The sequence below is a fragment of the Parasteatoda tepidariorum genome, chromosome 10 (assembly GCF_982258835.1).
Source record: "Parasteatoda tepidariorum strain Cologne lab strain chromosome 10, Ptep-v5.0, whole genome shotgun sequence".
In the NCBI taxonomy this organism is placed as follows: Eukaryota; Metazoa; Arthropoda; class Arachnida; order Araneae; family Theridiidae; genus Parasteatoda; species Parasteatoda tepidariorum.
Window position 1 is genome coordinate 91,666,063 of NC_141764.1, and position 26,149 is coordinate 91,692,211.

At 27.3% G+C, this 26,149-nt stretch overlaps 1 protein-coding gene and 1 long non-coding RNA gene across 3 annotated transcripts in view; both read right to left on the minus strand.

Moving 5' to 3' along the window:
- LOC122271649 (low-density lipoprotein receptor-related protein 4) overlaps positions 1–26,149 on the minus strand; it is a 463,426-nt gene that overhangs the window by 234,452 nt on the left and 202,825 nt on the right. The window lies entirely within an intron of this gene.
- On the minus strand, positions 431–12,387 carry LOC147803079 (uncharacterized). Of its 2 annotated transcripts, none has more exons than XR_015429757.1 (3): positions 12,254–12,387; positions 4,572–4,695; positions 431–699 (listed from the first exon to the last, which is right to left on the minus strand). It is a non-coding gene; the product is annotated as an uncharacterized LOC147803079 (long non-coding RNA). The 2 variants fall into 2 exon arrangements; XR_015429758.1 differs by lacking the exon at positions 431–699 and adding an exon at positions 3,814–3,884.

Genomic DNA, 26,149 nt, shown 5'->3' on the forward strand with positions numbered 1-26,149 from the left:
ATTTTTTTATATATTCTTTTTTTGTAATTTAAATTAGAACTTTATATTTAATCCATTATTTTTTATATCAACTATATTTATAAAAAGTTGAGATATTAACTTTCCTAATCTTATTTAAAAACAATTTTATAAAAATGTAAAATGAGAGTTATAAATTATCTTTTAAGTATTAAGTAAAATTCCATTGTGTTAAGTTATATCATTTATTTTTTGTTTAATAATTAATATCAGTTTTAAAAAATTTAAATTGCTGTAAACAATTTTATTTTAGGTTTTGTTTCTCCATTTTTTAGAGTAATTTTTAATTTTAAGTGGTGATCACATGTTTATTGTAAATACACATTATTTTCAATATAATTGCATGGTTAATGTAAGTATATTTATTTAATGTTAGTGTTTATAATTATCAATTAAATAAGAAGTAAACAAATCAAAGTTGAAGGAAATTTATTTCATGAATATATGAAGGATTTTGCAAAGAAATGCTTTCAGAAATTTGTATCATTCATAGTATTATAAATAATATAAGTATAATACAGTTTATGTCAGCAAAAATTAATCAAATTTCAGAAATGATCTCCAGGATTTTTCTTCTTTTATTTCTCCCACCTTCTCGATCTCCAGCATATCGAAGCCACCTTTTAACAGCATCTTCTTCTGATGCCTGCGTGACGTCCTGGAATTTACTTCGCACTGCACCTATAAATCAATTAAAGTGTTTAATATGTTTTCCATATAAGATAAACAGTGAAAAAAAATTTAGAGAAATTATCATTTACATTTTAAAATATTAATCAACACTTATTGAAATACTAATTATATTAATTACTATATATTATTAATTAATACTTATAACCCGATCCAACCTTAAACTACACTAAACTTATCTAAAAATTATTCCAAAAAAACATTTTAAAAAGTAAATTTTTATAAAAATTTTGGTATAGTAATGGTACGGTTTTAAATTATAGTATTATATACAAGTCATATTAGGTATAATTTAAAAAAGAACCAAGCTCAGAATAAGCCTAAGATTTGCATTTTAAATTATCAACGAAACCAATCAAATTTTTTGTAAAAAAGGAATTTAAAAATGCGACTTTAAGAGTTCCTTAGTTGATATCCTTTTAACGAAATAGAAAAAAGGTAAATTATCTATAAGCACAGGTAGGTATTAAAGGTATTAGTCAGCACTGCGAAAACTATTCAGAAACTGACCGAATTACTTCACCGATAATGACCAAATTAATAAAACTGAAAATTTATTTGACTTGATATTTTTTGTTAGATTTAATGGCAACGTTACAATATTAGTATCTATTAGTTTACAGACAGAATAACAGGCAGAAAAACAGAGTGTCCAGTTTAATTTAAAATAATGGTTAATGATAAACCAATCAGAAAATTATGTTACTATTCTATTACTCATTTTATGAAGTTAATCCATTTCTAATATCTAAATTGTTAATTCTATTATCGTAAATTCTAATTTTATTATCTTCAATCAAAGAATAAGTACTCGTGTGAAATTTCATCATTTATCCCAATGTATTATTAGTCATAGCTTGATCAAAATTACGATCTAAACTGTAACATTTAGAGGAGCTTTTTCTGGATCCTCAGATCAAAAAATCGCATGCAATAATACATGATGCTTCCCAAGATATCTGTTTCAGATCCTCATATTTTCATTAAAAAGGAAAAAGTTGATACATTTCATATTTTTTTAAAAATAATTAGTTATTTTACACTTAAGACTTGACTACAAATCAAATTAATTTTTGTACAGAAATATTTTAAAAGAAACTCTTACGAATTAGAAAATTATCCAGCTGTTTTAAATAAAGCACTATTGAAGAATTTTCATTCTTTTTTACTCATAGTTATAGTTTTTACAGAACAGCAAAAGATGAGAACAAGTAAGTGCATAATAATTAAATAAAAGTTCTCAGTCAAACAAGTTAACCATAATTTTTTTATAAATATTGTCAATAATTTTTTTCAAGTACTTCTCAGCTACTTAGCTTAAATATTCAAGCTTAAGCTAAATATAAATTTTCTAGTTTACAAAATAAATAAATAAAAAATTAAAAAATAGATGGTTTGTGTTGTATTTAGGAGAAACAAGATGGGCATTTCAATTTATATAATGTAAATAATAATAAAGTTATGTTATGCAAATACAACACTGATACTAATTGCATATTTAATCAATTGTATACTGATGCAAACAATCTATTCAGCACTTATTGTGACTGACAAATGTTAGACAAAAGCATGAAATTCTGATTATGTTTCTGATATTCTGAGTTCTGATTAACATTGCTGATCTTACTAATTATAATAGTAAACAAAACTTAATAAAATAAGTAATAAATACAACTTGGTAAATGAAACTTAATTTTAAAAAATAGATTAGTGCCTGTGTATTTAATATAAAATAATTTCACTGAACAAAGAAAAATGTGAAACAGTTTTAGAATAACAGACCTCATTATTTGGAGTAAATATAGATGCAAACAATTGTGATTTCATTGACTTAAAAAATAAGCAATAAATCTAGTCACTTTCATCCCCCACCCCCAATAGTAGCTAAAATTATTTTTAAATTTGATTTTTTTTAACTAAGATAATACAATCCTGACTCATTCTAATATTTTAAAATTATAGATAAGTTCTTAAACTTTACACACTAAAAAATGACAGATTTCGTTTACAAAATTCTTCCTGTATTGACAATGCATATATTATTTTATTTAAAAACGTATTACAAATTTACGTAAATTTGACATTTCAAAATGAAAAGTGATGCTTCATTTTAGTTTTAAAAAAATTACTAAGACTGAAAAAGTTTCTAATTAGTAATTCTAGTTGATTTCTAATTCTAGTTGATTAATTTCTAATTGCTATTTTTGCTATCTAATTGCTATTAATTTCTATTGCTTGCTATTTTTTTGTTGTATTTAATTGCAACTTTACATTATTAGTATTTATTAGTTTCAAAGCACATTTTTGCAAGTTATATTGCTAATGACTGATAGTCAAAATTTACCATAATAAAAACTGATTTTAAAAGCATAACAGTAAGCAAAATAATCTCGTGTTTTCAGATACCGTCAGAAATATTAGTTTAGTGATTTTCTTCAAATATGCTACCACCTTCATGTTGATCATTAAGCTCATCTGACTTAATGAATAGAGAATATATTGTAAGAAAAAAAGTTCAATGAAGTACTTTTTTACTTAAATAGTAAATAAGTAAGCAAACATAAGTAATGTTGCCCTTAGAATATTTCAAAAACAGATTGTTCAGCTTAAAATAAAACAATACCTAATGATAAACCAATCTGAAAATTCCATTCTTTAAATCTCTCAGCGAATTTAAATTTTAGAACAACTCTTAAGATTGATTTTTAAAATTTTGCCCCCATCCGTGATAGAAGAAACAAAGGAACAAACATTTCCGTTTAAAATATAGCTAATTTTAAATTTATATATAATTGAGTTAAGTTTTTACAATTTTTATGATTTAAGCTTTTTTTATGATAAAATTCTTGTTTATTATTTTATTTTCATTTATTTATTTTTTTTAAATGAAAAGCAAAATTGTTTTAAAATTTCAATTTATTACATGGATGTATATACTGCATATCAAGAATTTGCATTTTTTTTTTCGGTTATTTATTTTGTTATCTTTCGAAGACAAACTCAATAGTTTCCTTTACTATTACTAGATCACCAGGGAAGAAAAAAACATCTATCTAACCAGCTCAATATTCAAAAAATAAAATAAGAAACACCATACCATAAGGCTCTTAAATGGTTATTGAGTAGTTGCATCTGAGCTCATTGTTTCCCCCGGTAACGTAGGTGGCTCCTCTGTTCTTTGTGTGAAAAAAGCAAATAAGACCTCTTTTACTCAAATATTTAAATTTTTACAATATCTGTCTACGAGATGGCGCTGCCATAGACATGATTTTTTGTTCTTTTTTTTTTAAGTATAGCAAAAATAAGCAAAAAATTTTAATGCCTCAGATTTGAAGAAAATCTTCAATTTCAATTTATGATCACTATTTTATCTTATTATTTGGGCGTTAGATCGTACACATAACTTAAACATTAAATAGTTAATAAACTTTTTTGAAAAAGAATATAAATTTGCTGAGATTTTTTTCTTTTAAATAAAAATTATCAAAATTAAAGAATAATTCTTAAAACTTTTCAATTTTTATGAACATACATAATGATAACATGCACTCGAGTAATATTATAGAAATTAAAAAACTAAATCACAAAAACTTTTATTTCACTCAACTTTCATATTGGTATACATTTCCCTTTGCAAATTATTTTATGACAGTCACCTTATTTAACAACTTTCCAAATAATGAGATTTCATTTCATTTCCCCAAATTAAGAGCGTTAAACAAAAAATATAAATTTTTTAATCTAGTAATAGAAAAATGTTAAGATAATAGGTAAGATAAAATAGGATGTTTGCTGAGCTTAACTACTTAAATTTATAACATAACATGCACTACATCTGTAAAATTTATAACATAAAATATTACCTGCAATTAATTGTAGGATCCTTGGATATTCTTGGATTGATTTGTCATGGAGAGGGGGTCATGGGGTCCAAATTGAGATCTTGAAGAAAGAGGTTTCTCAAAATTCTGTCGAATCGTGTTATAGCTGAAATTAACATAGCTAAACTTACTAATTTTAATAATAGTACACTAAACTTACTAAAATAATTTCATTAAATAAAGGAAAACGTAAAACAGTTTCAGAATATCAGAACTCATTATTTTGTGTCAATATAGCTGCAAACAATTATGCTATCATTCATTGACTTAATATAAGAAAAAAAAAATAATAAATAAATCTATACAAATTCTCCCCCCCCCCTCCCCAGTAGTAGCTAAAATATTTTTTAAATTTTTTATTTTTTAAATAAGATAATACAATCCTAATGCATCCTCTAAATTTTAGTCTTTTTTTGAAAATAATGTGAATAAGTTCTTACTCTGTTTACTTTACACACTCACACCCCCCCCCCCAAAAAAAAATAAGATTATGCTTAAGAAATTCTTTCTGAACTGGCAATACATATATTATTTTAATTTAAAGCTCATTACAGATTTAAATAAATTTAACATTTCGAAATGAAAAGAGATGCTTCAATCATCTTAGTTAAAAAAAATTACCAAAACTGCAAAAAGTTAAAAATCTGTTTAGTTTCTATATAAAATAAGTAAACCACCTCTGTGTACAGTACCGTCTTTACGCATGGGCACACCCGGGCAGTCCCCGAGGGCCGTAAGCACTCAAGGGGCCCTTGAGAATCTTAATTTTTATAAATTGTATTTAAAAAAAAAACTAAGAATAAACAAAATTGCCGGATATATTTTTAAAAATAAATATATTCTATGGTATAAAGTGTGCATTTTGTTTTTCTTTCTACAAATAGTGATTGATTATCATGCAAAAAAACAATAATTTTAATAGTTTATCACCAGGGAAACTGAAAAAGACAACCGAAATCTATTTTTTCTACGTTCCAATGAAGTTTTTATGTGGATTCAGTTTTTTGAGGAATCAAAATGTATTTAAATTTGCTCAAATTATTGCATATGTTAAAAATGCTTTATTTTGTGTATAAACGTTTTTGTTAGTTCGATTTTAAGCAGTATGACCTGTTATAAGGGCCTAAAACATTTCTCTGCCCGAGGGCCCTGCATGCTATTAAGACGGCCCTGTCTGTGTAGAGACCTTTTCTATTTACGACCACTTTTGGAAGGCACAGAATTTTTTCTACAGACTTTACAATAAAGAAAACCTTTAAGCGAGACCATCAAAACCTACCTCAAACCTCTGTAATAAGGTCAAAGAGGGGAACACGAAAAAAACTATCAAAAAAAAATTCTTGACAAAACAAATAAGTAAATTTAAATGCATTCAAATTATTTGTAAGTGGCTCTTATTTAGAGCGATCTACAACATCATGTTGCAGTAATAGTGCTCTAAAGACGATGCTATTAATTATTTATTTTTAGAGCTGAGACTTAAATTTAAAAAAAAAAAAAAAAAATTTCTAAAAATCTAAGAATCTCAAACAAACAAACCTCTTTTTCCTATTTGAAGTGGTTTGTTTGTTTGAGATAACTAATTTTTATGATATAAAGTTAAATGCAAACTCAAATAAAGAATTCAATCGCTTAGTTATTTAAAATAGTTCCATTATTCATAATTAGTAAAATTATTTTTAGACATAATCATATCAATAAAAGTGATTCTTATTAAAGCTAAATTTTATTCATCTATCCAGTTTTCTTTACACTCACCCAAATGACATTTCCGTATCAAGAAAATAACACTGAATAAAATTAAAATCTCTTGCAGAAAGTCATCTACGTTCCATAATATTTTCTCAATCATACTCAATAGAGGTAAGCTCAAGCAGTGGCGTATCTAGGGTATGGCAAGCATGGCGAATGCCATGGGCGCATTATTTCGAAAAGGCGCAAAATCAATCAACACAAATTTTTTTTTTCAAGTTATGGCAGAATTAAAAAAAAGCATAAACATTTAACCTTTCCTCGTGGGCTCGAAAAGAAGACATCGAGGTCTTTTGAGGAACTCTTTTTTGTAACAAGGGGAGTGAAGTATGAAAGGGAACCGCTAATAATAAAAACACAGTAGGTGACGAGCGTTAAACAATTTTAGTCTCCCACTGTTTTAATTTTTTTCATAACTTCGTTTGAAAACTCATAGACCACCTCAGTTAGGGATAATAGGAGGGCCAAGGTTTTCAGCTCTTTTGCATAACTCGAAAAGTGCGAGAAATCTCCTTCGGTTGTTATATTATATTCAACATTTAAAAAAATGTTGGAAATAAGAAAAAAGAAAAAAACATTCCACATACCAACTCTTTTTGAACGACTTGACGTCTGTGTGATAACAATTCATACACGTTTCTGCATTCATTCACTAGACACTTTTTCTTTCATTATACTTTCAAGTTAAGCAACAGAGGATTCGCAATAAATAAAAATTTTAATGTTCATGAATACATTCACGATAAATACTAAAATAAATCAGTAATAAAAAGTGGCTTTTTCTTTTCTACTATTATATTTACGACGATTTCGGCAGAAGCCAAATTTTAATTATAATATCGTAATTTAAAGAATAATGCAGAGTTTTTAATAATTAAAACTGTTACTCTCCCTTCTAACTTTTTGATACACTCCAATAAAAATATTTTTAATATCAGAGAATTTCCTAAGCAATTAACATTTAATGTCCTTTGACAAAAAGACTTTTAACCCAGGGGTCTGTCCAGACATTTTGTGAAAGATCCGTTTTTCGTGAAATTGTGAAAAAATTACTCACATTCTTTCAACCAGGGTCCGCTTTTATGAATTTGTGCAAATAGGATCCGTTATTGCGAAAAAAAACTTTTTCAAGGAGTTCTTAAATTGTAAAGACATACAAGATTATGCTCAACACTGTAAAATTATAATTAAAAAAATTAAATTTTAAAAAATAAACAACAATTGCTGCTTCTAAATTAGAGATGCAGCATACAAATATTTGGTATTTAGCCTATACTGCTGAACGCAGAATATTAATTTCGGGCGAATAATGGAAGAATCGTCTGCCGAAGACATAACTTAATTCGTTTACATCCATCTTTCTTGTTTTCCGCACTGGAAAGGGTTTATTCTATTAATTAAATAATAATGAAGATAATCAAATTTGTGAAGGGTTCGATTAAAAGAAAAATCATTTTGTGAAGGGTCCGTTTTTAAGTTAAAATATTTTGTGAAGGGTCCGTTTTTATGAAAAGATATTTTGTGAAGAGTCCGTTAACGGACCCAAATTTCTTCTAAACAGACCCCTGTAACCCCATAGTTAATTTTACAACCGTCGTTGAATAGCCGACCCAATTCCGCAGCCTTGTAATTTTGAACCCAATCCAGAAGACAAGGGAACTCCTGTATCGAGTAATGGGAGAAATTTGCCTTCGTGCAGGGCTTTTTGGTGGAGCTAACGCGCATTTGCGTTACATGGAGAGGAAGACCACGAGAACCTCCCGAGGTTAGCCTAATGGCAAGGGGACTCTAACCCATGATCCGTCTACAATTGATGATATTTCACATCAGCACTGTGGTTGGTGCAAGCCGGATGAGGAATTCGTATCAACTGGGATTCGAACCTGGTTTCCCTTAATTAAAGGCGAACGCTCTATCCCCTGAGTCATCGCTGCTCCCATATTTAAATTAAAAGGAATTTAATTTTTTTCCCGCTAAAATGTAGCTTCTGATTGCTTTACGATATGTCAAAGCTGTACTATAAAAAAATTCAAGCTATCGCTGATAAAATGAAAAGACAAAATGTAAGCTCATTATTCATTACAGTAAAAGTTTAGAGGGAATTTAATTTTTTTCTTTTTTTAGCGTATTATGAATTTCATTTTTTCTACTAAAGACGAAGAATAAAGCACAAACTTAATGTAAAATTTATTGAGTAAAACGAAAAGAAAAATATTTTTTCCATGTATAAACGATGATAAAATAAACAGTTTAATGATGTTCATTCAAAAGGGTTATTCACGTGTAAGAGTTATAAATATTTAAGTTCCGAATCTTATAAACAAACAAGACATTATTTATAAGACTTTATTGAAACTGTAACTCAGAGTCAAACTATTATATTGCACAAATGAAAAAAAAAACACTGAAATAGCCACAAAAAAGCATGGTTATATATAAAAATAAAATAATTAACTAGATAACATAATTTAGATTACAAAAGTATAGATTATGTACTAGCATTAAGAATGTATATTGTAGAATTGTGTTGAATGTGTATTGTAGTACTATGTATGATGTTATAGCTCTTGAGTAGCAAATATATTGATATAGGTCACTGCCTTTTTCCTCGGCAATACATAACGTATTTATTTAAAATCGTGTCCTTTTTTATAATAAGAACAGAAAACAAATCCTAAAAATAAAATTTATTGATTTCGTTTATTTAAACTAGTTTACTTAGACATTCATTTAAATTTAAAATAATTTACTTGGAAAAAAAGCTTTTCTACTTAGGTTATTTGATATTATTTATGTATTTGAAAATGCTATCTGTAAAATTAAATTATAGTAATATAAGCTGAATCTTTAAATTTAAAATATTTATCTATATGAAAAAAATTAGTAGTACAACAGACTAAAAAAATGAAAGGCGAACGAAAGAAACTTTGGAAGTTCTCAAGTTGGTGAGAAATGTAAAGAAATTTTTCTCCCCTTATCTTAAAGAAAGTGAGACCTCCAGTTAAAAGAACAATTTCCCGGGGAGGAAATGGATGGAACCCCTTCAGGCAGAAAAACCAGATGGCCAGATGGTGATGACCAGAGGGATGACTTGAGAGATATGAAAACCATGGGGTGTCCCAGTCTAGCTTAGACTAATTATTCTGTAGTGAAATGCTTGTAAATCTTCAATTTTATCAGGGGTTAAAATCTCTTTGAAAAACGTTTTCGGAATCTGCTGAATAGATTTCAAATAGAACCCCTTCTATAAATTAGCGTAAATCCTTCCACAACAGGAGATTTTTGCCACCCATGGTGGGAATCACCTTCACTAAAGTGTGAAATACTGAAAATAGGAGGTTCCTCTGCCTCGCTCAACAAATAATTGAAGCCAATGAAACGATTTAATAATGAATACACCTAACTATTTTGAAAAATAAAGGACAGGCGTTATAAGTAGTTAGGCGCTCATACAAAAAATTCTGCTCGTTTTAGTTAATGTTTTAAAATTTAAGACAAGAAAATCAAATATTTGAAGTCTTTAGATTTTTAATCTATTTTGATGCAGCTTCTGGGTTTTTATAGTTGATTCATTGATTTAAGTGAACAACGTGTACTACAAGGATTTTCTTTGATTGTAAGTAATCATTTCCTAAATATTTAAACTAATGCATAATACTTTCCCCTGTATCTCTTATTTTATTTCAGACTATAATTTTCTTCCTTAAAAGAAAAAGAAAAAAAAAAAGAAAGAAAAAAAAAGAGATTAAATAATTACTTTTTTTTAAATTTTATAAGTCTTTTACAATACATATCACTTACATTATATTTATATCACTACATATTATATTACTTGAAAAAAATTGTTACACTGTTTTTAAAACAATACAGTATTTTTTTTTTTTTGTAAAATTACCTTTTCTACAATATAGTATTTTTCCTTGTTAAATTACCTTTTTTTAAAACGATGTAAAAAATGTATACCTTACAATTTAATTTTTTTACGATTATAAATAAAATAATAAATATTTACGAAAAGTTATTTTTTAACAAACGACCTTTATAATTCTGGGAAATTTTTTTAAATTCTATTGGAAAGCTCTCGAGTTACTTCTCATATTGCGGCTACCCCCAATACTTAGGGGTACAGAAATCCAAATCAGTAGAAAAAAATGGCATGTTTATTCAGAAAAAGTACGTTTTAGTGTCTGATTTCGTAACTTGAAATATTGTCCCTGCATTTATTAATTAGCATATTTTAAGTCACCTCCTTGAACCATTGACATGAGAAGAACGTAAAGATCTGATTATTATATCAAAAGTTATCAGGGTAGTCCGTTTATTTATTTTATTTTTTTGCGCACTGAACGTCGAAAAACTTATAATTCAAATCTGTCTAATTTTTTTCTGCTTTTTTTCCAATTTGTTTCATTCTGATGCGAAGAGAATTTTTCATAATTTGATTTTTTTTGGTCTATTTCTTAACTTTTTGCCTTTTTTTTCCCAATTATCTCTTAAACTAATCCGACAACTTCCTCTAATTTATTTCTCATTAAAGAATGTATTATTGTCGCTATTTTGTCTTGAGTTCTGTATTTAATTATATTTATATTTTTTCTAATTATCGGTTATTATATAATGTTTGTACAACTTAATTATATTAAGAGCATCGGTTTTTTGTAAATAAAAAACTAACCAAATTATAAAATTTGATTGTAGCTATTTTATTTGAAATTGTCATAACTAATCGCAATTGTTTACACTGTGATCTTTAATGAATTTATTATATCGCGATGATTTTATTGTTTTGGTATTAGCAAAGCATGATTATGTTTAAAAACAATCAATTTCATTCAGTTTAAATTTCGGAAATAATGGGTAATAATCCGGTTATGTTAGAGTTCTTCTTTAACCCAGAGACATTTGTTGCGTGTGAGTATTTTTGTTACCTAATTATATTTGTTGCTTAATTAAACAAATTGTTAGAATTTTTATTGACAGTTGAAGAAACGCAAGAGAATCTTCCTTAAATATGATAAAGGAGACTTTTTTTATTCCTAACTAATGCTAATTTCGATCACACGTGAATGCATTACAATTAAAAAGAGATTATTTTATTGTTATAGTTAATTTTTATTTATTTATTAATCTGTTAAAAAAATGCAATGCAATCTTTTCGGAAAATTTAATAACCGTTGTTGAACAGCCGAATTGTTTGAATTTGCGACTGCTAATGTTCAACTTCGCAGCCTTGTAATTTTGAACCCAATTCAGACAACAAGGGAACACCTGTATCGAGCATTTTGGAGAAATTTGCCTTCTTGGAGGAATTTTTTGATTGAACTAATCCGCATTTGCGTTACATGGAGAGGAGGATCACGAAAGCTTCCCGCGCTTAGTCTGACGACAAGGGTAACCAATGATCCGTCAAAGAGGATATTTTACGTCAGCACTGTGGTAGGTGCGAGCCGGATACGGAAATCGTGTCGAGCAATCATTGCAGGGAGTCGAACCCGGCTCCCCTCGTTGGAAGGCGAATGCTCTATCCCCTGAGTCACCACGGCTCTTTCTGCAATATTGCCAAAAGGCTTAAATTCTTCAAACCTTGTCCTTATTGTTTGCCAAGCTTCAAACTATGCTTTTATTTAAGAGATTATAAATATTTTAGGAAGGGCGCAAGTGCGAGATTTGCCATAGGCGCTTCTTTCCATAGATACGCCTCTGAGCTCAAGAACGACCTATCTCCATTAATAACCATTTTACAAAGACTGTTCACTCCAGAGAGGTTTCACTGTATAATCAAGTACTAATGCTAAACCGTAAGACTAAAATAGTAAGGAAAATAAATAATCTTAAAAATATTTTTCTCAATTAGCATTCATTTCAGAAATTTCTAAAAAAATTTTAATTCCGAAGCATTTGAAATTACTTACCCGAAATAAACGTTCTTCTTTGACGAGAATTTTTCCGGGCATCTCACTCCTTCTTTTTAGACCTTGGCAACTACTCAGACTGAATAACGCCAGCTCATAAATGGACCACACATTTGAATGTCTTCCGATTGGGTATATCTTTAGGAGGAGGGGTCTCCTTCTAAAGGGTTTTTCTTTTTTGAACACTATTTTACATTCTTTCCAACATTAAACTCATAATTTAAAATTTTTTTAATATTTTCCTTTTTGATATGTAATTAGTAAATTCATTAGAATAAATTTGTAAGTTCCCCACTAAATTTTTAGAGGAAAATTTTGCTAGCTGCTTTCGAGAAATATCAATAGCCTTTTCTCGCTTTTATTAAATACCTAAAATATTTATCTTTTCGCAATGAAAGGATTATATATATATATATATATATATATATATATATATATTTCAGATACACCTCTTAGCAAATATTTGTTAAAGTTTTAATAAAAACCAATAATAAGTAAAAGTTTACTTGCTCAGAATTATTTTTGGCATCAAAGAAGCATTTTGGCATTATTCATATTTATAAAAAAGAAAAGTGTAAGGTGCATAACAAATTCAAGGTGAGATTATAATGTTCAAATGTCCGGCATGTAACAATGTAGCAATTTAATTATCCATTCTAAAAAAAATATTTTTCCCGCTCAAACTGAAAGAATTTATTTAATAATTGAAAAACCAATCATTATCATTCGTTAATTATAAGGGATTTTAAACAGAGAAAATATAAAATAGTTTATGAATACGTTAATTACGTTAGAGGAAAGGGGGCTAGTATGGACATTTTATACAAATTTGTCAAAAGCGCTTATTAAATATTTTTAAGTCATGGAGCATTTTTTAAAACATGACTTGGTCGCATTACTACATTCTGGTTGATATCTGGAGATAAAAAGGTATCAAGTTTTTTTTTCTATCTCCAAAAAAAATTTTTTTTTAATGTTGTTTTCGCACACACTAGCCCCATTACACAGGGCTAGAGTGGATAATCTTGGTATATCTTGTTAAGTAGGCATTTATTTTAATTCAGATAGGCATATCTAAAACCAAAATGAAATTATTTATATTACAAGCTATATTAGGGAATAAGTATTGACATATATAACTCAAAATACTAATTCGTAAGACAACTTTTCACTATACTAAGAAAGAAATTTTGAATACACATCAATACGTTTGAAAATTATTATTTAATTTGGTTGATTTGATAAATATTTTAAATTAATTTAACTTCTTTTAAAAAAATTAAGTGTCAACTTTAAATGTATATTGAGACACACTCCTGGTAGTTCTGCATATCGCTGGAGATTGAAGTATGATAGCTATTTTTTTTCGTTAAAAAATTTAAGAAAAATAGCTATATTTAAAAATTTAACATCATAGTCTTGAAATGTATAAACAACTCTATCATCATAATGCCTCCATTTTTAATTCCTAAAAAGCGAAGAAAACCTGACAACCACTTACTTGTATACTATTATTAAGTATTTGTAGTTATTGATTTCCTGTTATCAAGTTTTTGATGGAATCAACCCGCATATGCATGGAGAGGAAAATCACAAAAACCTTCGTTTTCCAGAAAAATAAAATTCAAAATTTCCCGAGAATTAAAATATCAAGACCAGATTTAAAATTTTACAACTGCATACATCGGCCTTTTTTTTATTTGCGGTACAATTTCTTTTGTTAATTGCAACCCAAGTGTTAAACTCTATTATGCAGGGATGCTGCATTTACACAAAGTCTAAATAATTCATTAAGTGCCTCTGTCTTCTAAGAGTTTCCGTATACTGTCTTTAGGCAACTGTTACATTCTTATTTATAGAGCTAAATTTTTTAGGAAATTTACAGAATTTTGGACGGAAGGAACAAATATCATTCCACAGCAATATTCTGATAATTGTTTATTCTTTGACAGCTTTATCGGTAACTAACCTCACAGAGGTAGAAAATATTACTGGGGTTTGGTGAGTGTTAGCGGGCACAAAGTCCAATAAGAAAGAGTTTTTTTTCTTCTTTTTTTTTCCCTGTAACTTTTTTTCCGAACTTTTGCTTCCGTTACCTTTTTAATTATTTATTAATAATTCTCACCAAATTATGTGTTTATTGAGCAATATTGATAACAAATGCCAGGAGTTCAAGATAAAAAGTTTGTAAAATAAAATAATTTTAAAAAATATTGAACTGAAAATAAAGAAATTATCTATCGCATCTTCCGAATAAAATGAAAGTAATTTCTTTAAATAGTTGGGTGTAAAAATTATTTAAAAATAGCAAATAGAAAATGGAGGAATTCTTTATCCAATTTTTTGAATAAAATAAAAGTTATTTCTTGAAGTGGTTATATGTAAAAAAAATGGCTCGAAATCGCAACTAACTTTTATATTTTTTGGGTGATTAAAAATTGATGTGATGCATAGTAATAGTAATAATAATAATAATGATTGTTTTTGATATCATTCCTATTTAAAGCATGTGTAATACCAAAGCCTCCTAGAGTAGGCTACTCTAGGAGGCTTTGGTAATACGCAGCTCTCTTTTCACCGTGACCTTCAGAAATGTTTCTGTGTCCTTCGGCAAGACATCTACGTCTACATCAACTAAACCATAATGTTCCCCCCTTGGGCACAGGACCCCCCTTGTCTTGTTCCCAGTCTTCAAATAAGGTAGAACCCTTTTCTCAGAATCAGCAATCGAACCTTGTTGGTCATTTGAAAGGAGGAGTCTGTGCATCGTTTACAAATAGTTTAAAAAATTATTATTTTTTTTTTTTTTTTTCTTGATTAAAGGAGCAATAAGAGGAAAATGCATTCATCCTAAATTTTCTGTTTTTTCTTCTTTTTCTTAAAGCATTACTGATATAATATTCACTAGTGTATGCAAATTTCGTAATGCAAAATATATTACTTGATAAAAAATTAAGCATTAACCTCATTTAATTTTAAAATATTTTTTTAAAGATACGCTTATTATTTAGCGCGATATGTCATTCTTTTTTCTTTTTTTTTTCGTTCTTAAACACTATTTAATTCAATCCAATCAACCAAAATTATCTTATCAAAAATACGTCATTCGCTCACCATTAACAGTTGAACAAAAAATAGATAAAGAAGCAATAAATAAAGAAAGAAATAAAACGTCATAACAAATGTCTTAATCCCAATATATTGAAATGCAAATTTTTCAGGAAACCGCTGCCATAATATATCTACTGAAGTAAATGAAAAAAAAAAGAACTACCTTTTCAAGCTATATTACAATATTAACAACTTTCAGTACAGCTGCAAAACTGTTACTGTTTTGTAACATTTTAATCATTTAAAGATAGTTAGAAAAAACTTTTTTCTAGTTAAGAATTATATCTATTATCTAAATTATGGAGTAGTTTTTCGGTCTGACCCTGTCATATGCAACGACTAACTGATTTTAAATTACATTCGAAAACGATGGCTCCTCATAGTAATGTTATACATTTTATAAGGCGTGCTGTTATCAAACGCTTGGGATAATTTTGTAGAGGGGAGAAAGGGTTAGGTTACGGGAGTTTAGAGTTAATGAGAACTTTTTTTCTTGGTACGCACTCTTCATAGAACTTTTATTTGTTATCTTATTTTTTATCAAAATTTAACGAAACGAAAAAAAACTACTATACATTTTAAGTCTTTCAGAAAGAATTAATGCTAAAAATTAATAAAAAACTGCAAACTAGGATAAATGGGAGTTGGGGGGAAAATTTGCCCACATACCCCCTCCTCTACACTCATGATTATTATTTTTATTTTATGACCGCCGTTGAACAGTCGACCTAATTTTTGGGTTTACAACTACTAATGTTCAACGCCGTAGCCTTGTAATTTTGAACCAATCCAGAAGACAAGGAATCTCCTAGATCGGTACCCCCAGAGGTATTGATTTGTTACGGGAACATGGAGGACTTAGAGACTCGACAGATTTAACGTGCATCAGTCACCATTTACTACACTTTTCGACCAGCTGGGACTGAACCCACGACCTCTTGGCCATGGGTCTGGCACCCCACTGACCACATGATTATTATTATAATTTTCATTTGAAGAGACATATTACGGTTTCTAAAATATCTCATTTGATGTTTCAAAAATTTCTGACTATACGGTCATAACGGTCCCCTTTTCTTTTTTTTTTAAAAAAAAAAGAAAAATATGATAGCGCATAATTACAAAGACGGACAAAAATTTTGAAAACTTAGCTTACTCCAAAAGAGATAAGTACTGTTTTGTGGCACGGACATTTCTTCTGTTGAGGCGCCAGCCGTTGTATTATTGTATTATTTATACTTTGGAATAAAGTATGGTTTAGTGTCTTGTTTCTTAATTTTAAAAATCTTCTACAATAATTAATTAATACAAATGTTTCAAATCAATACAAATGAGAAACAATAAAAAATAAGCAAATAAATCATGTCTTCATTCTTAAAAAAGTTAAGGCATGCTAAATTAATACGATCAATCCCCCTTTATATATTGCGTAATTTTTCGAAGATTAAAGCAATTTCTAATCTTAATTAATGATAAAGTAATACAATATCAAAATGATTATTGGGCCAAATTGTCTTAGTGTAATCGAGTTTAGTATTTGAGTAATAACATTTTTTGATTCCCACAATTATATTCAGAAAGAGTATTAAAAATTCATATGTGAAAATAACATTAAGGGATGAAAAGTTTCTACCTTTCTCTTTACTGATCTATGAAGGTCACATATTCCAAATTATTTCTACCATTCTGACAACATTATTTTAAAAAAATATTTTTTTATTCTGAGGAATCACTTTTGTATTTAATTTTGCATAAAAATCAATAGTCTATATCAGGGGTTTCCAACTTACATGAGGCCGCGGGCCACAATTAAAAACACAAATCATATGGCGGTCCACAACTTTATCAAAATTTTATCAAGGACTTTTTTATGTTTGAACGAACATTAAATACTACTGTCAGATTTTTAATAACTTTAATGTGCACCTAACAAATAATGTGTAACAGATATCTAATTGTAAAGATATAAAACTTTAAAAAGGTTGGTATTAAAACTTACATAGTAGCACACAAAATATTCAATGAGAAAATTGAGATTTATCTGCTACAACAACCAGAGAATAGATATTTACATTTAAAATTTACAAATGTGTGTATAAATATTTTCGTCCAAAATGAGTGAGTGGTTTCAAAAAGTTAAATCGGATAATTTCTTCGAGAAAATTTCTGATACATGCTGAAGATTTCTGACGCACATGCTGAATTATATTCACAAAATACAAAAAATGAAATAAAATAGAGCTACATGCACGATTATTTTTGTTTTTGAATAAATATTTTCCTGATTGCAAAACCTGAGAAATAAATTTTTTTGCACCGTTGGTATGCTAAATTTCACAGATACGAAGAAATTAGGTTTTTATTAACGAGAAAAGCATTGAAAACCCATAGTGATTCTTTACGAAAATTGTTCGCTAAAAATGACAACTGATATAGTTTAGTTCGCGGGCCACAAAAAATGGCTCCGCGGGCCGGATGCGGCCCCCGGGCCACCAGTTGGAAACCCCTGGTCTATATGCATATTCTTAAGTGAGCTTCTTAGAATAAAAATATAATCATTAAAAAATAGAATCATCGCTCAAAATTATTAAATTTGATTCATTTTTTAGAGCGTTTTATTGCACTACATCTTATCTTTTTCAATAAATTATTAATAAGAACTGAATATTATCAAGACCTGCATTTTAATCTTTAAAAACTCAGCCTTCACATAAAATGCTCTCCTTTTTTGTCAACAAGGGTACTCCACGCCATCGCCTTCCTAAACTTAAAATGAAATTATAACAAAAACTATTTCTGCATCACCTGGCCATAAGTTCTCACATTTTACTGGAGAGATTTAATTTATCATTATTTGAGGAGAGAATTGTAAGAGATATATGGTTAGTTTATGATTTAAAAATAAGAATCATAGATTTAGTATTTTCTTTCTTTCTTTTTAGTTTAAAGAAATCAGTGGTAAAAATAGAATATACTGCCATTTTAGTTAATCTGTACATAATTATCAGGTATAATTTACTTTTAACCTTATAAGTGTAATATTTTAAAGTAATTTTTTGATATTTTTATTAGAAGAATTATAAAACTGTTAAAATTCTCTGATTTCATTTTTTCAGTAAAATAAGATTTTTTTTTTTCGTGATTTGAAAGTATATAAATTTGCTTAAGTGTTTATTCATTCTCTTTTTTTTTTTTTTTTTTCTTAATCCATTTTGCCAACAAATCGAAATTTGTTTCATCTGCCACACTAAAGTTCTAACAATAAATTTAAGAATATGGTTAGTTCATGGTTAGATGAAGCTCAGCAGCTATTTTTTAGAAAATGTGTTTAGCTGGTGTTACAGCAAGGGTGGTCAAAAGAAAATAAATTGTAGCTTTTAGTATAATGTTAAAGAAGTGTTTTGTTTTGTATATCATTATTTTCTCAGTTAGGCAGCAGTTCAGTTAGGCAGTAAGTTTTTCAAATTCGTCTTACAGCTCTCAGTCAATTCGCTTTGTATGAAAGCTAGAAAAAATTTGGTTCTGGCCAGTTTCATTCGAAACAGATGCCGGAAACTCTTTCCCTATTGTAAGGTGAATGAGGTTTACCTGCTTTCTCCCGATAATAATAATAATAATAATCTTAAAAAAAAAAAAAAAAAAAAAAAAAACTGTATGCCTTCTTTCTACATCTATTTTTTGAAACATTTGTCTTAGATAAAATTATCTAATACAAATTTTAATAAAATAATTTTTGAAAAAAATAAATAGTTGGTGCCGTTTTTCAAATGTTATTAATTAATCTGCTTTTATTATCACTTTTTTATCTATTTTTCACGTTAGAATGTATGTAAAAGTCGTATAGGTGCTACGAAATATTTATGGTCACGAAAACAAAAGTTTAGATAAAACAAAATGAAACAAATTCAGTTGTATTTAAATGTTGCTTTTAGAAAAGGCACATAAACGATAAAGAAATTAATTCATATTTTAAAGATATTATTTTATTGATAATTAATTTTTATATATTGGATGATTTTTACTAAATTACAATTTCTTTTTAAAAATCTCAATTGTCAAAAAAATAAAAAACAAAAATATCAAAGTAAACAGAACATCGGAGTAGGGAGCGTGGCAGTGATATAACCATCAATCCTGTGAAATTTAAAAATCTTTTAGATAAAACCTTTTGATACTTTAGTTTTCTTGAAACTAAAATTTTATCTAATGATATAAAATGTCCTATATTATCGAGAATAATTTTAATAGATAAAATTAATATGTTGCAAGCCTAGTAACAGTGAAATAACTAAAATCTTAAAAATAATGATAAAAATTTTCACAAAATGAATAAAATATATTAGAAAAAATTTAAACAATGAATGAAGTAAAAACATTTTTTATTTTCTAAAATTAAAGGAAGAAGATAAGCATATGATGTCAGAAACATCAGTAGAAAATTTATTAGAAGAATTTTAGTATTTATCAGTAGAATTTTATATTCAATTCTAACCATAGCATCGAGCAATTCAAAATTTCTACTATGATATGGCTTAATTTGGCCCCTTATCACGGTTTAAAGAAATTTCAAACAGTATTTTTAACCTTGAAGAGCGTATGTTTCTTAATCGAAATCGAACAGGCGGGAGCCATTGAGTTTTCCAAAAGGAAATTAATTATGCGCTGCGAAAAAACGTTGTAATTGATATTAGAAATAGAACACCTTTGAGGCTTAGACGTTGAATAATTATTGCTTAATTATTTGAAATGTTTACCATTTTTTGCAATAAAATTTTAAACAAAATGTTTACTTCGATGATAATTAGCATAAAAATTATCATATTATACTTGACATGATTGTTTTAATACAGGCAGACATGTTTATATATAAATATTTTATTTATATTTTATTTTATTGGAGTCAATAGTTAATTATATGTTTTAGAGGGCAAAAAAGAAATAGGACACAAGACGTTAGTTAAAGTACCTAACGAACAAAATTTAAAAGAAAAACTTGCAATCTTATATTTAGCTCCTTTTTAAAGAGTCAAAAGTCAAATTGCCTCTAATATATATATGTTATTGTGACATGATGTTTAAAAGAATAATTTCGATTCGAAATTTATCGGGTTTATGGGAAGAAAAATGCTTAAACAAAATAAATTAATAGGTAGTCTATAATTATTCAAAAAATGTAAGCTGAAACATGAGAAACCGGTGCGGCCATGAAAAAAAGCAAATGAAGTATAGTAATTCTACAAAAAAACATGGTGTTTTATTTTTAATCCTAATTTGAAATAATTATAAATTCGCATTGATTTAATAACTAGTTTAACACCAATTTTGAAAATCATTTTTATACGAAAAAATAAAGAGCGTTTAGCATTTTATTATAGCACAGGATACGTTGATCTAAAACAGAGTTTTTCAATTAAATTTGAGAAGAGGTGGCATTTGGTGCTTTCTCTAAGAGCTCTATCTGCGAACTTCAGAGTTAAGAATAGCTATCTTGATAGAAGACTTTTCGACAATGAATAGGGAGTAAACTAATTGATGTTAACTGTCAATCCTGTGTTCCTCCCCTCCCCAACGAACCCCAACAACCGCACACCTGGAGAGTCACAAAAGAACACCTCGCAAGAGTTTGAATGTAGGTGTTTTTTCGTGATGCTTCGGAAAGGGGTTAAATTTGAAAATAAATCTTACAACTAAATCTCAATACTATTAAGTCTAATATTGATACTTTCCCCTTTGAAAACACTAAATCAAAGGACAGTTTTCATTAATTATCAGAACAAATGACGCGAAACGTTTATCGTGTAAAAAGATTATCTATTGAAGTAAAAATATACATTTCTTATCTAACATAATGGTGAAAAATAATTCACATTATTGTTGATGCATCTTCCTTGGGTAAAAAAATCATGCGATGATCTTAGTTAAAAGAGAAGCGGTAAATCTCTTTTGTTATCATCAGCATTAAATTAGTAAATGTTAGAGAAGTATTTTTTATGCGTAAAATATTTCTCTATGCCTTATTTAACAGTATCTACCAGCAAAATATTCCTTTATTCTTTATATATCATTCTTTCTTTGTAATATTCTCTGCAATTTTTACTTTTTTGATTTTGATAATAAATCTAAATTAAAGGCTTAAAACTAAGCGTGGTCTTTTAAAACGTAATACTATGAAGCTCTTACACAACATTTTGGAATAAGCATTTTCAAAACTGCATGTAAGTTTTTAATCAATTTAGAATTATTAAATAGTAATTTTTAATAAGTTACAATGAGCATTATTCACAAATCTGCGCAGTCAACTTAAATATTTATTATAACGTATCAAATCTGCGTTACTAAAATACAATATTTCAGTATTTTTTAGATGACTAACTTTTAATTTAACTTTGATCGCTTTATCTTAAAAAATTAGAACACTCGCACGAAGCAATCATGGGTAAATGTAAGCAAAGTGAGCTGAGGGTGTAGTCCTTGACTATTTTTTATTATTTTCAATTCCTTATTTGATTTTCAATAAATTTATCTTATTTATAAAGAAAATTATCTTTTTTTAATGTCTCTTTCTAAAAGTTTATGCTATTTTAACATAAAAAAAAAAAATAATTTTTTAACACAAAATGTAACAAAAGTTTGCTTTTCACTGTAAAATATTAAATAAATTTTGTAAAATATTCGTAAAATATGTGTTCAGGTATGGCATTTGAATTAGCGCGATTATGTATATGCTTCAAAAATGTATATATAAGTATATATTTGGATTTGTTTTATATTTCTAATGAGATTTGTGACTAATTTATTAAGCTATTTAATTTAAATAAATGTAGGTAATTATGAAAATCCTTTAAATAACTAAATAAATCCTTAAATAATAATATTTTTCTAACATCTTTGCCCTTGCTTTTTAAATTTCTAAGACATACATTTATTCCTTTAAATTTTTATTCATGTTTTCTTTGAATTTATAATGCGGAAAGTACTTGATTGGAAAATAAGTTATTAGGAATAATTTGGTGAATGTCTTCCACCCCTAGAAAATAATTATTCAATGCGCTAGTTATCCTCTCCTGAGGAAAAAAGGAAATTAGAAACTGTTACCATATTCATTTAAATAGATACAGTGGTAGCGTAGCGGCCCGAATGGTAATGAAATTGCTTTTATGATAAAAAAACAATATTAACTAGGATTTTTTTTTTAAAAAAAATAAGTCTATAGTTACAAATATCATGATATTTGTAATGAATATTAATTTATTATTATAATATATATTATTTTTTTATTTTAATTTATACTGTATTATATAACTTAATTTATATAATTTATAATATATCTTCATTTATTTATTATACTTAATATATGCATATATATTAAGGTTTTTGAAAATTTTATATTATTATTTTTATTATTTTTGTTCTTAGCATTTATTTTTATTTCTTATTTTTAATTGTTTTTAAATTATTGTACCCTGCTTTTAAACGATTAATAAATTATTGTAATATAGATAAGGTAAAATTTAATAGATAAACGTGTAATGATAATACCTAAAATAAAATTACTTAATTATCATTAGTTATTAAACAAATTTTTTTAATCCAATTAACCAACTACTATCAATGAGAATCGCACTACAAGAGTACGTTCCTGCCTAGGTTGAATCCCTGATTGAAGAGAAAAATGCGTAAATTGCATCTACATTTTCAAAAGCCGTTTTTACCAAATGGGTGACTATTCTAAAGAAGTACTTCAATAAAAATTCCTGATCGTCATTCTAAAGTAAATTAAATCGCACCCTCTTTTGCAAAATGTTTGGTTAGAGCTTGGCCAAAGAATACCTAAAGAAGCTTTTTCATTTCAATTCTAACCTTCAGTAAGGATAGGTTCGAAAAGGGACGAAATATATTGCACCTCCAAAACCCGTTCCACTGTCTCCCCTACATTTTTTGTCGGGGTGCGTGTGTTAAGTAACCCGAAACTAATCGACTAACCACTGTCGCAGAAGGGGGATTGCAACCTGCGGGGGTCAACTAGCTTTCAAAAGATATCAGAAGAAACTCTTTTTCTCTTTCTAAGAAAGACTTAAAAAATATTTTTTTTAACTCTAAAACGACTTTATTTATTTTCAAAATAGTTTTATCATTTTATTTAACATGCACTTTTTCTAATTATATCTTGAATTGTTTATTATTTTGATTTGTTTATTTAGAGAACTAATAATAACCAGAGTATTTAAATTTATAAAATTTTACTATGTAGTCATATGAAAGTAATTCATATAAAGTAACTACATTAAAAATAAATTTATATTTTCTCTATAGATCAAATAAAGTTTGTTAATTTTTTTAAAATTGATTTGCTAATTTTTAAAACTTTTTATGTTAAAGTAAAACCTTGAGTTCAAGATTTTATTTTTTTATTACGTATTTAATTTTCTTCTTTCAATTACAATTCAAATACAAATATTTTTCACAATCTTTTTTTAATTTTAATTAATTTTTTTTAAAGATTGTTACACCGTTTTGAAACTAATTAAATTCTACCACTTTAAAAAACTATTTTAACATTTAATCTATTGTTTAAGCAAATATGGTTGCTTACTATGTAAATTTGATTTAGACTAAAATATTTGAATTTCGCAATTTGAATGAACTAAATTTACCTTCACTAAAAACTCACTTCATTTTAATTATTACTTTTGCTAACTACAATTATTATTGTATAAATAACTCCGAACTGGAATTATGATTCGATCTTAAAAAATAAACACCGGGGTTATTTGTCACAAACAAATTGAAACATCAAAATTGAAAATTATTTGATTTAATTATCACAAAATTTTAAATCATATTAAGACAGATCTAGTTTCCGATTATATCACTTAACTTATTCAAATAATTTAGCTCGGATACATTTAAAACTTCACCCACAAACTCACATTCATCATTTTTACTTACATTATTTCTTCTCAGTTATAGTTACTTTAAAAACTTATCGCCAGAGATATTATTTAACAATAATACAAAAGAAATTCCTTATTGATCTAAAGCAGTTATTTAGTATAAATTTATTAAACTGCATATTTTGAGAGCGCAGTTTTATATGAAGTTTATTTTAAAGGAATAAAGGAAAATATAACTTATTAAAAAGTGAATATATTTTATTTATCAGATTTTGCTTGTTAAAAGGTATTTATATTTTATCAAATAATTTTTATCAAGTAATATCTTGTGATTACTTTATATAATAAAGGAACTTCATTTTTAATTAAATTATTATAACCCTAATAACAAAGAATAATGGTAAAAGTGGGTAATGAACGCATTTTATTTGTAAATGTCGTAAATAAAAGGACAAATAAATAACTTACAAAAGTATAACTTATTTCTAAGAAATTCCTTAAAAACTATCTTTGATAAGCTTTATAATTTTCTAAACGTAGAAGTAATATTATAAGAAAATTGATGTAACTCTTTCATTTCAGTTATGAGGATTCATAAAAAAATACCATTATTTTTGTCGTAAAAATAAATTATAACATTTTCGACTAATAAGCTGAAGTGACAGTTTAAATTTATTTTTCTAATAGATCATTTCGATGGATCATTAAAAACAACAAAATAAAACAATTCTATGTTATTTTACATTTTAGTGCATAGATTTGTGAGACTGCTCACTGTAATTAATATAAAGATTTATCAAAATAATCGAAATTAATTTATAAAAAGTACGATAACGAAATTTTTGAAAGAAAAGGCATTTATTGGTTTTGATTAAAACTTACAACATAACGACAGATTGAGACAAGTTTACTTTACAAAATTTTATCAAATACAAAAATACAGAAAATTATGGTTATCTAGGAGATATATTCATATAGATGGCATGCTGGCTAACCCTGGGAGGTTTTCGTGTTTTTCCTCTTTATGTAATGCTAATGACGGTTAGTTTTCTTATATTTTAATTAACTATAATTACACTAATTAAAGTTTGCAGTATAGAAATTTCTACTAAAACTCTTCTCCATGAATGGCAAAAGAGGGTCAGGGAAGAGAAATTAAAATAACACATTGATTACATACTTTGTTCTAGCAAAAAGTTATGAATAAAAATTACATTATATACTTTTAATATGAATTCGAAAAATTTCTCGTTATTAAATACATAAGATATTGCATAATTACTACTCTTAATATATATTTTTAGAATATTGCGAAAAAAAGTTTTAAAAAGTGTATTAATTAGGAACTAGAGATCAGGGAATCAACTAAGGAATCAGGTCTGTAAACATCAAAACCAGTTTGACTGTCTGAAGTAACAAAGAGTAGCTTAACTATAAGTATTACAGCTTATTTTTATTTTTTAATTTATCGTGATGAAATTTGGTGGTGTTTATAATAATCACATTTCTCATTCTTTCTATTTCATCTGGCAATCAAACTGATTTCAATATTTTCAGTGTTGCGTTCCTAAGCATCGATTCATTATATTTTGATACCGTTTGTATTTTTCTCTCGTGAATATTAATTAGGACCACTAATGTTCTTTTACTTCCTTTTTTTTTTAAAGAATTTTACAATACATGCGTGTATTTTCATATTTTTCTTCATTTGCTGATTAAAATGAAAATTTCATAATATTTTAGTGTTCTTGCGTATTTACATTAAAGCACTAAAAACAGGGTTAAGTGCTTGTTCATGTTTGGATGATGCGTGGTCTTGTGTACTAGCTATTTTTTTCCTTACCGTGAAAAAACATACTATCCCAGCTATTGGAGTAATTAAAACTATTTA